Raw genomic sequence first — 12900 nt, 5'->3', positions numbered from 1 at the left:
AGAACGCAGCCGAACCTGAGGCAGAGCCTGAGGCCGAGCCTGAGGCAGATCCCGAAGAGGAGCCTGAGGAGGAACCTGAGGAAGATCCCGAGGAGGAACCCGAAGAGGAACCGGAGGAAGAACCGGCTGAGCCAGAGGCACACTCAGAGGTGTCCCCAGACGATGTGCAGATGTGCTAATTCTTGGATTGGAACTGGCTAACGCGATGAACTGGGAGGAGTTCATGAACATGATGCGAGAGGAGTACTGTCCGAGAGAGGAGATGTCGAAGTTGGAGTCAGAGTTTTGGTCGTTGAAGATGGTGGGTTCGGAAATTGAAGCCTACACTACTCGTTCGCACGAGTTGGCTGTGATGTGTCCGCGGATGGTAGATCCGCCGAGTAAGAGGATAGAAATGTACATCGATGGATTAGCACCGCAAATTCAGGGCATGGTGACGTCTTCCAGACCAGCCACGATCCAACAAGCGATCCGTTTAGCTCACAAACTGACGGATCAGGCTGTGACCCAAGGTGCGTTACCACCGAGGGGTTCGACCGTTAAAGCCCGTGACAACCAGAGTAACGACAATAACAACAACAGCAACCCGAACAGCAGGAAGAGAAAGTTTGACAACACCAGATCTTCATCCTCGAACCTCCCACCGCAACACCACTACCGTAAGCCCGAATTTACTCGGAGCTTCAACACTCAGAATCATAACAACAACAACAACGGTAGCGGGCAGGTTTCGAGCGGATATACTGGGAAATATCCAAAGTGCAACAGGTGCAACTTTCATCATGTTGGCCAGTGTGACCGTGTCAAGTGTCAAAGATGCGGAAAGATAGGTCACCAAGCGAAGGAATGTAGAGGAGACCTTGCGGCAAAGGATGCTCCTAAACCACCTGCGACGATTAAGGGATGTTATGAATGTGGTCAAGAGGGACATTTTAAGAAAGACTGCCCTAAGCTGAAACATAATAACAACAATGGAGGTAATGGAAATGGCAGTGGTGGTGGAAACAATGGGGAAGGAAGAGCTTTTGTGATTGGGTCAGGTCAAGCCCGCAATAAGTAGCTTTTGAACTTGTTTAAACTTGTTTAATACCATAAAAACATGTCTTGGTTAATAAAAATCATTCCTTACACGGTAAGGAACCTGTTAAGTTCCCTGTAAACGATTGTTTTGCTTCTGTGTGGTTTGATACTAGAGCTAATAAGAGTTTTGTGTCGAAAGCCTTTAGCCAACTCTTAGACCTAACTCCAACCCCGTTAGACGCTAAGTTTCCTGTTGAACTAGCTAACGGTAAAACTATAGAAACAACTCATGTACTTGCGGGATGTAAGTTAAAACTGTCAGGTCATGTCTTTGCCATCGACCTTATTCCTTTTACGCTTAGTAGTTTCGATGTCGTCGTCGGCATGGACTGGTTATCCGAGAACCGAGCAGAGATTATATGCCACGATAAGATAGTCCATATTACCACCCCTTCCGGTGAGAACATTTCGGTCCGAGGCGAGAGAAGCGGCATGACCACCAGCGTCATTACCCTTATGAAGGCGCAAAAGTATCTATGAAAGGGTCATACGGCAATTTTGGCGCATATTACTGAGAAACCCGCGGATGAGAAGCGAATCGAAGATATACCGGTTGTGCGAGATTTTCTGGAGGATTCGCCTGGACTCCCTCCTATTCGTCAAGTCAAATTTCAAATCGAGTTGACACCCGGTGCAGCACCCATAGCCTGAGCCCCGTATCGGCTCGCATCGGCGGAGCTTTAGGAACTGTCCACGCAGTTGCAAGATTTGTTGGATAAGGGTTTTATCCGACCTAGCTCATCGCCATGGGGAGCCCCTGTCTTGTTTGTCCGAAAGAAGGACGGGACTTTCCGAATGTGTATCGACTACCAGGAGTTGAACAAGGTGACGGTCAAGAACCGTTATCCTTTACCCCGAATCGATGATTTGTTTTGACCAGCTTCAAGGATCGAGTTACTACTCGAAGATCGATCTACGATCTGGTTACCATCAGCTAAGAGTGCACGAAGAAGATATCTCTAAGACGGCTTTCAGAACACGGTATGGTCACTACGAGTTTTCGGTTATGCCTTTTGGCCTAACCAACGCACCAGCCGTATTTATGGATCTCATGAATCGAGTATGCAAGGCGTACCTCGACAAGTTTGTGATTTTTTTTCATCGATGATATTCTCGTCTACTCCAAGAACGAGACTGACCACGAAGATCACTTAAGGGTAATTTTGGAACTATTGAAGAAGGAACAACTGTATGCTAAACTCTCGAAATGTGAATTTTGGCTTCGCGAGGTTCACTTTTTAGGACATGTGATCAACGAGAATGGTATCCATGTCGATCCCGGGAAGGTAGAGGCCATCAAAAACTGGGAAGCACCTAAGACTCCGACCGAGGTGCGGCAATTCCTAGGACTGGCCGGCTACTACCGGCTTTTCATCGAGGGATTTTCAAAGATTGCTCAACCCCTCGCTGCTTTGACTCACAAAAGGCACTAAGTACAATTGGGGTGACGCGCAAGAATCCGCTTTTCAACTATTGAAAACCAAGCTTTGTAGCGCCCCTATTTTAGCTCTCCCCGAGGGAACGGAAAATTTTGAGGTACACTGTGACGCATCTATACAAGGTCTCGGTTGTGTGCTGATGCAACTCGAGAAGGTTATAGCCTACGCCTCTCGACAACTACGGGTTCACGAGAAGAACTACACGACCCACGATTTGGAACTCGGAGCTGTAGTGTTTGCCCTTAAGATATGGAGGCATTACTTGTACGGTACCAAGTTTACCATATACACCGACCACAAGAGTCTCCAGCATATCTTCGATCAAAGGGAGCTGAACATGCGACAGCGTCGTTGGGTCGAGTTGCTTAAGGATTATGATTGTGCCATCAAGTACCACCCTGGCAAGGCCAATGTAGTGGCCGACGCCCTCAGTAGAAAAGAAACCGATAAACCCGGACGAGTACGAGCATAGCAACTCGCAATTCATGCTAGCTTACCCGACCAGATTCGCGATGCACAACTTGAAGCTTTGAAAGATGATAATCTTCCATCAGAACTCATGCGGGGCATGGACAAACAACTTGAAACCAAATCGGACGGGGTCCAATATTTTGAGAACCGGATTTGGGTTCCACAATACGGAGAGTTGAGAACTCTAGTGATGGACGAAGCACACAAGTCTCGACATTCTATCCACCCTGGCTCAGATAAAATGTACCACGACATAAAGGCACTTTACTGGTGGCCGAACATGAAAGCCGACATCGCCACCTACGTGAGCAAATGCTTGACTTGCGCCCGAGTCAAGATAGAATATCAGAAACCATCTGGTTTGCTGCAACAACCAGAACTTCCCATGTGGAAATGGGAACAAATTTCAATGGATTTTTATCACGGGATTACCTAAGACACCAATGGGATGCGATACCATCTGGGTGATCGTTGACCGGTTGACAAAGTCCGCGCACTTCCTAGCGATTAAGGAATCGGACAAAATGGAAAGACTGACTCGCGTTTACATGAAAGAAGTAGTGTCTAGACACGGAGTGCCTGTCTCAATCATTTCTGATCGAGATTCTCGTTTCACTTCGCACTTTTGGAAGTCACTACAAAGCGCCCTAAGCACACGCCTTGATATGAGCACAGCCTACCATCCTCAGACGGATGGGCAAAGTGAACGAACTATTCAGACCTTAGAGGACATGTTGCATGCATGCGTGTTGGATTTCGTAAAAAGTTGGGAACCCCACTTACCTTTGGTAGAGTTTTCGTATAATAACAGCTACCACGCAAGTATTAAAGCAGCGCCGTTTGAAGCACTGTACGGATGGAAGTGTCGATCACCACTCTGCTGGGCAGAGGTGGGTGACAACCAAATCACTGGTCCAGAACTGGTACTCGAAACTTCGGAAAAGATTGTTCAAATCCGAAATCGCATGGCAGCAGCACGAGATCGCCAAAAGAGTTACGCTGACAAGCGCCGAAAACCTCTCGAATTTCAAGTGAACGATCGAGTGTTACTCAAAGTCTCACCTTGGAAAGGTGTGGTTCGCTTTGGAAAGCGAAACAAACTCAACCCACGATATGTTGGTCCTTATCGGATAACGGAACGCATTGGTCCAGTGGCGTACCGACTAGACTTACCAGCAGAACTCAGCGGTGTACACAACGTTTTTCACGTATCGAATTTAAAGAAATGCCTATCCGACGAAACTCAAGTAGTCCCTTTGAAGGAACTGCAAGTTGATGAACAGTTACGCTTCATTGAAGAACCAGTTGAGGTTTTGGATTGGGAAACCAAAACGCTCAAGCACAGCAAAATTCCAATTGTTAAAGTTCATTGGAACTCGAGACGTGGACCGGAGTTCACGTGGGAACGCGAGAATCAAATGATGAAAAAGTATCCTCACCTTTTTGAAGGGCTGACCAAACACAGAAAACCGCGAAACCCGGCAAACCGTCAGAAATCACCGGAAGTATGAATTAAATTTCGGGACGAAATTTCTTTCTACTAGGGGATGATATGACAAACTGAAAATTTTTCTTACTTTTTCAGACACTCATCACGACTTGACTCAAATTTTCGGGACGAAAATTCTTTAACATGGGAATGATGTGACAATCGTCAATTTCAGGTTAACTCCGTTAACGCAACTCCTTCAATTCAAACTTTAGATTTATTGAATCTATAACGCAAACTTCATTACATTTAAACTAGGGTTTAAATGACGCTTAACACTTACTACATGTGTAGTAGTCTTTCGGGATTTGCACCGAAACGCAAACGATTGATGAATAAATGAAACACACTAAAACACTAATGATGTGATAATTATGTGTTAGGATTATGTGTTATGTGATAATATTATTGTCATGTTAATTTAATGTGCAAGTTATGATAGAATGTTCTAGAAAAAGGAAATACTTAATGTTAACTTAAGGTGCAAGTTATGATAGAATGTTCTAGAAAAAGTAATACTTAGGAGTTGAGGGGCCAAGGTGTAACATATTAGTCTATAAATACATGATAAACATAAACCCTAACTCCCATCCCTTTTCCCTAACCCCAAATTGGCCAGCCATCCCCTCTCCCCTCTCCTTGTGATCGATCAATATACACACACACACACTCAAGATCTTTCAAGTTTGATTGAAGATTAAGGTGCTAGGAAGGTATAAACAACTATTCTATGCATCCTCTATGTTTAATTGTTAGTTTTATTGGGTGTAATTGATATGCATGGATATTGTTTATGGAGTCTAGAGTGTTATGTGAATGCATGATAGTTCATAGATTGTTAAATTGTTGAGTTTGGATGCAAACAGTTTCTGGACAGATTGTGTTGTTGATGTTTGAATGACTGTAACGGGATGTTAAAGTGTAATTTGATTGAGATAATTGTTATTACAGTAAACTAGGTTGAGTCTAGTTTCTAAAGAATATAAATTTATAATTTTTGGACGTGTGAAAGTTAACTTTTATGATTTTACAAAAACGTGGTGCAAAGCTGAGCTGTTAGACCTGCTGTTGGGTTATGTTGTAAATGTTATATCTCATGAACTACGAGACCAATTGGGTTGGTTCCACTTCTGGAAGTTGACTCATTGAGTTAGGAACCAAACCCAAGTGGTCTTGTATTTATTGGATTTTTCGTTTAACGGGAATTGCAAATAACATTCTGTTGCGCATGAATCTGACTGATATGAGTTTGCTGTAATGTTTTGGTCATTATAAGGAAAATATGTGGAATAAAAATAAGATAAAATATGTTCTGGAAACCTAAGATATGTATGCTTCTGTGGTAATTTTTGGTGAATTAATTGAGACGTTATGATCGGTGAACTAGTGAAATCTTTCAAGTAGAAATTCTGTCATAACGAAACTAGCTGCTGAGTTGTGTAAAAAAATGCATGAAATATGATAGTTTTTATATAATTGTTGTGTTTTGACCAAAATACCCTTGCGGGGAATAGTTGTTAATTGATTGCCATGAATTGACCAAATTTCCCTTATGGGGAATAATGGTTAGTTAATCTTTGTTTGTTGACCAAAATGCCCTTACGGGGATAATTGCTAGTAAAGTATGTTATTAGTACGAGACACGAAAGTAATTGCTCACTCATGTATCGTATCACAATTGTACTTGTTTAAGTCACACACGATCCACAAAACGAAACACGACACATGTTATGTGCATAGGTATTATGTGCCGAGTCTAGAGACTCGTTAAACGTACCGATACTTAGAAAATCTCTTTGTTATTTAGAACGCTAGTGAGTTTCTACGACGCGCATCACTTGGTGATCTATATCGGGATATTCTTCGCAAACAGTGAGTTTCACTTACCCCGCTCTTTGAACTGTTTTCAAACGTTTTTCACTTGGGGGAGATAACATACTCCGATAAACGCATTTTCTGAGATAAACGCATATTTAAGATTTTGTTATAAATTATATATCACTTGTAAAGGCTAAGCGGCAAACGTAACATTTGAAGTCCCACACATCGAACCGGTTAATATTTGGAATAGCGAGTCACTGTTGAGTAGTACTACTGGGTTTGACAAACCCCACCCGACGCTAAGCTCAACTGGAAGTTGAGTGGGTGTAATTTTGGCTAACACTTACCATGGTCTGGGTTGACCTGGTGACGGGCACTTGATAAACAGTCAGCTTCGGTCTCGAACCACTTAGCGATACTTGTTGTATAGATTAGCTACCTATCGATATATAATTTGACATAACACTATCTGGTAATGCAAAACACTTAAACGCCGTAACGTGGTTACGCAACACTTAAACGCCGTAACGTGGTTACGCAACACTTAAACGCCGTAACGTGGTTACGCAACACTTAAACGCCGTAACGTGGTTACGCAACACTGAAACGCCGTAACGAGGTTACGCAAAACGCTAAACGATTTATCTTATATAACTTGTGAACTCACCAACCTTGTGTTGACACTTTTAGTATGTTATTCTCAGGTAGCCGAGGCGGGCGCGCGGTTTAGGAGCATGCATTAAACGAAAATACTTATATTCTGCAAACTTAATTTTAACAGTTACATTTGGTTTTAAGTCGTCCTGCGTGACGCAACTTTTGAATTAAGGTTTTACGCTTCCGCACTTATTTACATTTAAACGTTTTTCTTTGGTTTGATTATAACTAATGATTCCGATCCTGCCAGTTCAAACCCTCTGACGGTAAAACTCCGTTAGTGGATTTTGAGGGTGTGACAGAACCCCATAAAAATATTTAAAAAAATTATAAAACGAAAATTTTAAAAAGGTAAAAAACCCAAAAAATTTTAATTTTCATCCCGGTTACATTAAAAAACGTAATTATACACATATGTGTATTTTTATTTAATCTCCATTAACATATTGTACACATATGTACGTTATCATTAATCTTAATTGTGTATATGTTTATAAAAAATAACATTTACAAAATTAAAAAATAAGTATTATACATATATGTATAATTTTGCTAAACCGATTTTTTTTCTAATTTTTTTTATATTTTTTTATTAACCGGGACAGAATATAAAAATTGTTGGTTTTTTTACTTTTTTTTATTTTCACATTTTTTTTTGTTTTATATATATATTTTAGTTTTGTTATAAAAAGATTTTTTTGGGCAAATTGGAAATAATTAACCAAAAACCCGAGACGAATATACGGGTATTATGGTGTAACAAAACCCAGATAGGCATTAAACGGGTTATAACATCTCCTTAAAATAAAAATTTAATTTCACCAAAGATTTGATATACAAATGCTATAAAATAGAGATATACAAAAAACGAATATCTACTTTTTTAAAAAAGGTAATATTATTTATAATTAAAAAATAATTTTATAGTAAAAAACTAAGCGAGTCATGGGTCTTAATAGAGGTGAACAAACCGGTTTAAAACTCAAAACCCGTTCGGTTTGGTCAACAAAAGTCAAAACCGGTTTATGAAAATAAGGATATACTAAAAATTATTATCCTATTTTTTTAAAAAAGTTATATTATTTATTATTAAGAAACAATTTTATAGCAAAAAAAAAAAGTTATCCCCCGTATTACGAGTGTTGTTTTATATTTTTCGTTTATAATATTGTGAATATATTTTTTTGGATTTTAATTTTATTTATTGTAAGAAAGTTATTAATATACTTAGGGTTATAAAAGAATATCACAAATAAATGAGATATTATAACCCGTTTAAAAGTTATCTGGGTTTGGTGATACCCATGACCCGCTTATTTATTTTACTATAAAATTGTTTCTTAATTATAAATAATAATTTTTTAAATCGGATATTAAATTTTAGTATATAACTATTTTATAAGATTTTCATATCAAATATTTGGCTAGATTAATTTAATTTAATGAGATTTATAACCTATTTAAGGGCTATTTGGTTTGGTAAGACCATACCCGTAAATTCGGGCAAAATGAATAAGAAGCCTCCATTTACAAATAAAGCAATTTGGTGGTTTGAGAGAATGTAGAGAGCAACCAGAGAATTTTTAAATGTTACGTTTATATATATTTAAAATAGTTATTATATAAATCTATTAAATAAAAGTTGTATAAATATAAAGCTCGTGTATGCTCACAAGCCTACTCGAGCTTGATACGTGAAGCTCAATACGTGAAGCTCAACCTTGACTCGGTTCGTGTTTTTCGACTCGATCTTGAATATAGTTTATTAGCGACCCAGCTCATTTACAGCCTACCAAACACTAATTTATAGTAAACGTGAGCATTATCTTTGTTGCGCCTAAAAATTCATAAAACCAAGGAAATTGCAATACGGGATATTAACGAACAAATTAAATTAAAAACTAACAAAAATGAGTGAATGAGCCTAAACAAATTTAAAATGTAATCGAATATTCACAAACATAAATGAACAAATAAGACGTTGTTCATAAAAAGTTTTATTCATATTCGCTCATTTAATAAATAAACAAATTTCCCACCAAACACTTCACTTGAAGTTTGGTTCATTTATAGGCATAAATGATATAGATATTTTTCATGTCTTTTAAGGTGACGTTCCTCGAGTAAATGGTCAACTTGTGGTTGCTTGTGCGTTTGGAGACCAAAGCCTTAAAGCACACCTAAGTTCAGAATCTGACATATGACATTGTAACACCCGTTAATTTCGGCTCATGATTTAAAGCTTGTAGATTTAACCGACATTTCTCGGAAACCTTCTCGTCATCCCGGTACGTTAATTCATTTAACTTTTCTTCCAAGATGCCTTATTATTCAATTTAGAGGGGCTAGATTGAATTATTTTTATATTATAACACAAGTCATAAAACCCTAACTCCCCCCTCACTCCTTTATGCCGATCGGCAGCTAGCAACCCCCCCCCCCACTTGCGATTTTCTTCTTTCCAGCCAAGTTGTGAGCGTAAAACATCAATTGAAGGTTAGTACTACGATTCCCCAAGTCTTTTACACCTTAATTGATCTTTATATCACGCGTATTGATCAATAAACAACTTGTTTTAGGTTAACCGGGTGGCTGTCCAATTGAGCATTTCCGGGACTGTTTTGAGTGAGGTTTTTGCACCAAAATCCTCCTAGGTATGTCTAGTATATCATACTTAAAAACCATGTTCATTGGTGTTCGTTAGATTGGTCAACTAGTTATCGTTTGAAAGATTGTGTTCGGTTGACTAGAATTGTAGTTTGATGCGTTTAACGCGAGGGTTGAAGTGATTAACGACCAATTCAGCTCGGGGACACATGGTTTGATGTACGGGCTGTTGAAAAATCATTTTTATAAGTTATGGGGCTGAATTGGTTGTCGGTTACTCATACGGGTCGGTGCAACGCGCAATTTCGTTTATTGAATAGTTGGTGCGTTGTACTTGCAAGTTACCGACCCATTTGACTCGTGTAGCGTCGTGTGGACTTGTTGGCTGTGATTTTATCATATTGGGTCCACACAGGGCTGAGTTGGATGTTAACGACCTAAACGACTCTTAAACGCGCGTATTGGTGTCACCTAATGCTCCCGGGGTAATTTGGGAATTCTTTAGTCCCGAGAGTACCTAAGGGTCGTTTTGGTGAATGTAAGGCCTCAGGGCTGTTGTAATTTAGTTTGATGAGGTCGAGGCTTTAGGTAACTCGAACCATGTTAGAACGTCTCGTAGGATAAACGAGTCCTTTCGAGGTCGATTGTAATGTTTGTATGTAAACCGACAGGTGTTTGAGTTTTGGGATCACTTAGGGATTACCTAGCTCGGGTGAATACGTGTCGTGTGTCATGTGAGTTCATTATGCCCCTTTTTAACTCTTTTTAAGTTTTTGGGCTAGCATGCACACCTAAGCGATTTTGCTTCATGATACGTTTAAACTATTTTATATAGGCTTGCTTGTATATGGTAGGCCTTGGGATGTTATAGTATGTATGTATGTATTATTGTATGGCCAATATTTGGCGATGTTAGTTGTCGTTATCGACTACGGATGTTACGTATGCCTAATTTGTGTTTGCATACGTTGATGAAATGTTACGTGTTTGGGTTGTACGTTTGCTCGACCCTGATGTTATTACTTGGATGATATATATATATATATATATATATATATATATATATATGTAAGTATGATTATTTACTGATGATGACCTAACCGTTGTATCCTGTTTATTTTAAAATTCTTAGAATGACTATCATAATTATTAACTATTGATGTTATTTATTTAAAACTTGAACTCACTCAGCTCAAGCTGACTTTGTGTGCATGTTAGTGTGAGTTTCAGGTTAGGAGATGGATGCATTGCCGCTTGGACGTGCACGAAGCTACTTGGACGGTGGAGGGCATGCTTAGTCGGATGTTTCAATAATAATAAACATTTCCGTTTCAACATTTATTTAAATACATTTAAATTGGTTTTGGCATAATTCCCGGGTTTCGGGAACTTGTTTTATTAATTATGGTTTTTCCGCTGAATTATACTCTGAGATGTTTATTTTAATGGAATGAACTGTTTTCAAGTTTTAAGTATATTATCTTTTTTTTAAGTATGATGAATGAATACCAACTGTAGGATTCACGGGGTTCGGAGTCTTACACACATGTATCTATATCGACGCCACCATCAAGCTTTTAATATTAGCCAGCGACAGCCTATGGAAGGTTCGTTATTATTTTGTTCACGTTTTTATTAACTTTATTTATCTTTTGTCACGAAGGAATATTACTTTTGTACATTTACATAACTTTATGCAAATGTAGGTGATGGGCAACCACGAAGCGGTTGAAATGGTGAAATCCATCAAAGACCCGCTAGCGGCCGCCAGGTGTTTGACCACCGAGGCGTTAGCAATGGAAAGCAAAGATGACAAATCATGCATCGTTATTTGATTCGGATGACCATCACAAACCACCATGTCTTCGAGGTAAATCGAAGTATTGTATAGAAGAAGTAAGAAACATATACAATTTAATTATTCTTTATGACATTCAAAGGGATTGATGTATAGTTTAGTTAGGGTGAATGATGTGAGATAATCATAAGGCTTTTATTTCTTGGCACGTTTTACATGAAAAAGCACGATAAATAAATAAAGAATGTTTTTGTTAAGATAATACATGATAATTGAATATGGAGTAGGGTAAAGTTAAAATGAGAAGGGTGAGAAGAAATCTAATCCATTGATTTTAGATTTGAATGGTGGAGATTAATTTAAGAAAATAAATTAATAAAAAGTGCATAAGGGTAATAACCGACTTTTGTTGACTTTTTCTTTCCACATGCAAGGCACATGTCAATTCCCCCACCATTTTAAAACGTCCATGACTTTTTCATGCAACATTATTTTTTTTTTAAAATTTCACCATAATAATAAACGTTTTTTTTATCTTTAATATGAGTACCATATTGTTATATAAAAAAAAATTAGTGGGTTTTTATATTGTGTTGTTGATTGTTGTAACACTCCGGCTTTAAGTGGAATACGACCGGGTGTAACGTACAAATCATTCATAAGCTCGTAATGCTATTAAAGCGACATTAATTATAATTAATTCATTTAATATCATCAAAAATACACACATTGTTCATAAATAAAAAGAAAACGATAACACTTCATCAAAAAGTAAACAAGTTCTTTATTTCAAATATCCTAAGACAAACTAATGATCTTCGTCCTTAGCACACCATCGGTTCAACCTGTAACACGTTGAAAATAATACATTTTGTCAACAATTAAGTTGGTGAGTTTTAATAAGTTTTTGTGTATACATATATATATAAAACTCACGATTCAACAATCGTAATGCAATAAGTATTCAAGCGTAAAGTAAATGAAATCAAATAGTGTCGTCCTCCCGTTCTGTCACACCCCGACTAGCACAATGCGGAAGCGTAAAACGGGAATGTAACAGACACCTCTGATATCAATACATTGTTTATAAAGAAACATTACAAACTAATTTACAATATATTACATTTCTTCGTTCTATCATTGTTTTACAGTCTAGGCGATACAAACAAAACTAGTTCGTTAACTATACATTCTTACTACTATCGCCCTTGCTTCTATTCACGTAGCATCAACCACACACTTCAGGCAAGTAACAGGTCACCAAATTACTCCGATTTAGGTACACCTGAAAAGCAGTTTAAAACGGGTCAACTACTAGAGTTGGTGAGTTTCACGAGTTTCAAGAAAACAGTAATGAGTATTCACAAGTCAACACTTGTAATCATGAAATAAGTATGTATGTATGTAAATGATGTAATTATGCTAAGCTACAGTGAAGCCTGGACTGTTCGTGCTGCGTGCCTCCATTTCCCACGCTCAATCAACCACTGTGGCCCCTTTCCGCCCACAACATGCCCCGGTAGCTATGTCTAACACTA

The 12900-nt window shown here is 38.5% G+C and overlaps 1 protein-coding gene across 1 annotated transcript in view; it reads left to right on the top strand.

Annotated features, from left to right (window-relative positions):
* Nucleotides 1-11458, top strand: part of LOC143574441 (putative protein phosphatase 2C 44) — a 113023-nt gene extending 101565 nt beyond the window's left edge. Inside the window, exon 6 of the mRNA XM_077059059.1 lies at nucleotides 11435-11458. The gene's annotated coding sequence lies outside the window, so the exon portion shown is untranslated. The remainder of the gene's footprint in view (nucleotides 1-11434) is intronic.
* The last annotated feature ends 1442 nt before the right edge of the window (nucleotides 11459-12900 follow it).

The sequence above is a fragment of the Bidens hawaiensis genome, unplaced genomic scaffold (genome assembly GCF_021521415.1).
Source record: "Bidens hawaiensis isolate Kalapana, Puna unplaced genomic scaffold, B.hawaiensis_p1.1 tig00026914_1, whole genome shotgun sequence".
Lineage (NCBI taxonomy): Eukaryota > Viridiplantae > Streptophyta > Magnoliopsida > Asterales > Asteraceae > Bidens > Bidens hawaiensis.
This window is presented reverse-complemented; position numbering and strand designations above follow the sequence as displayed.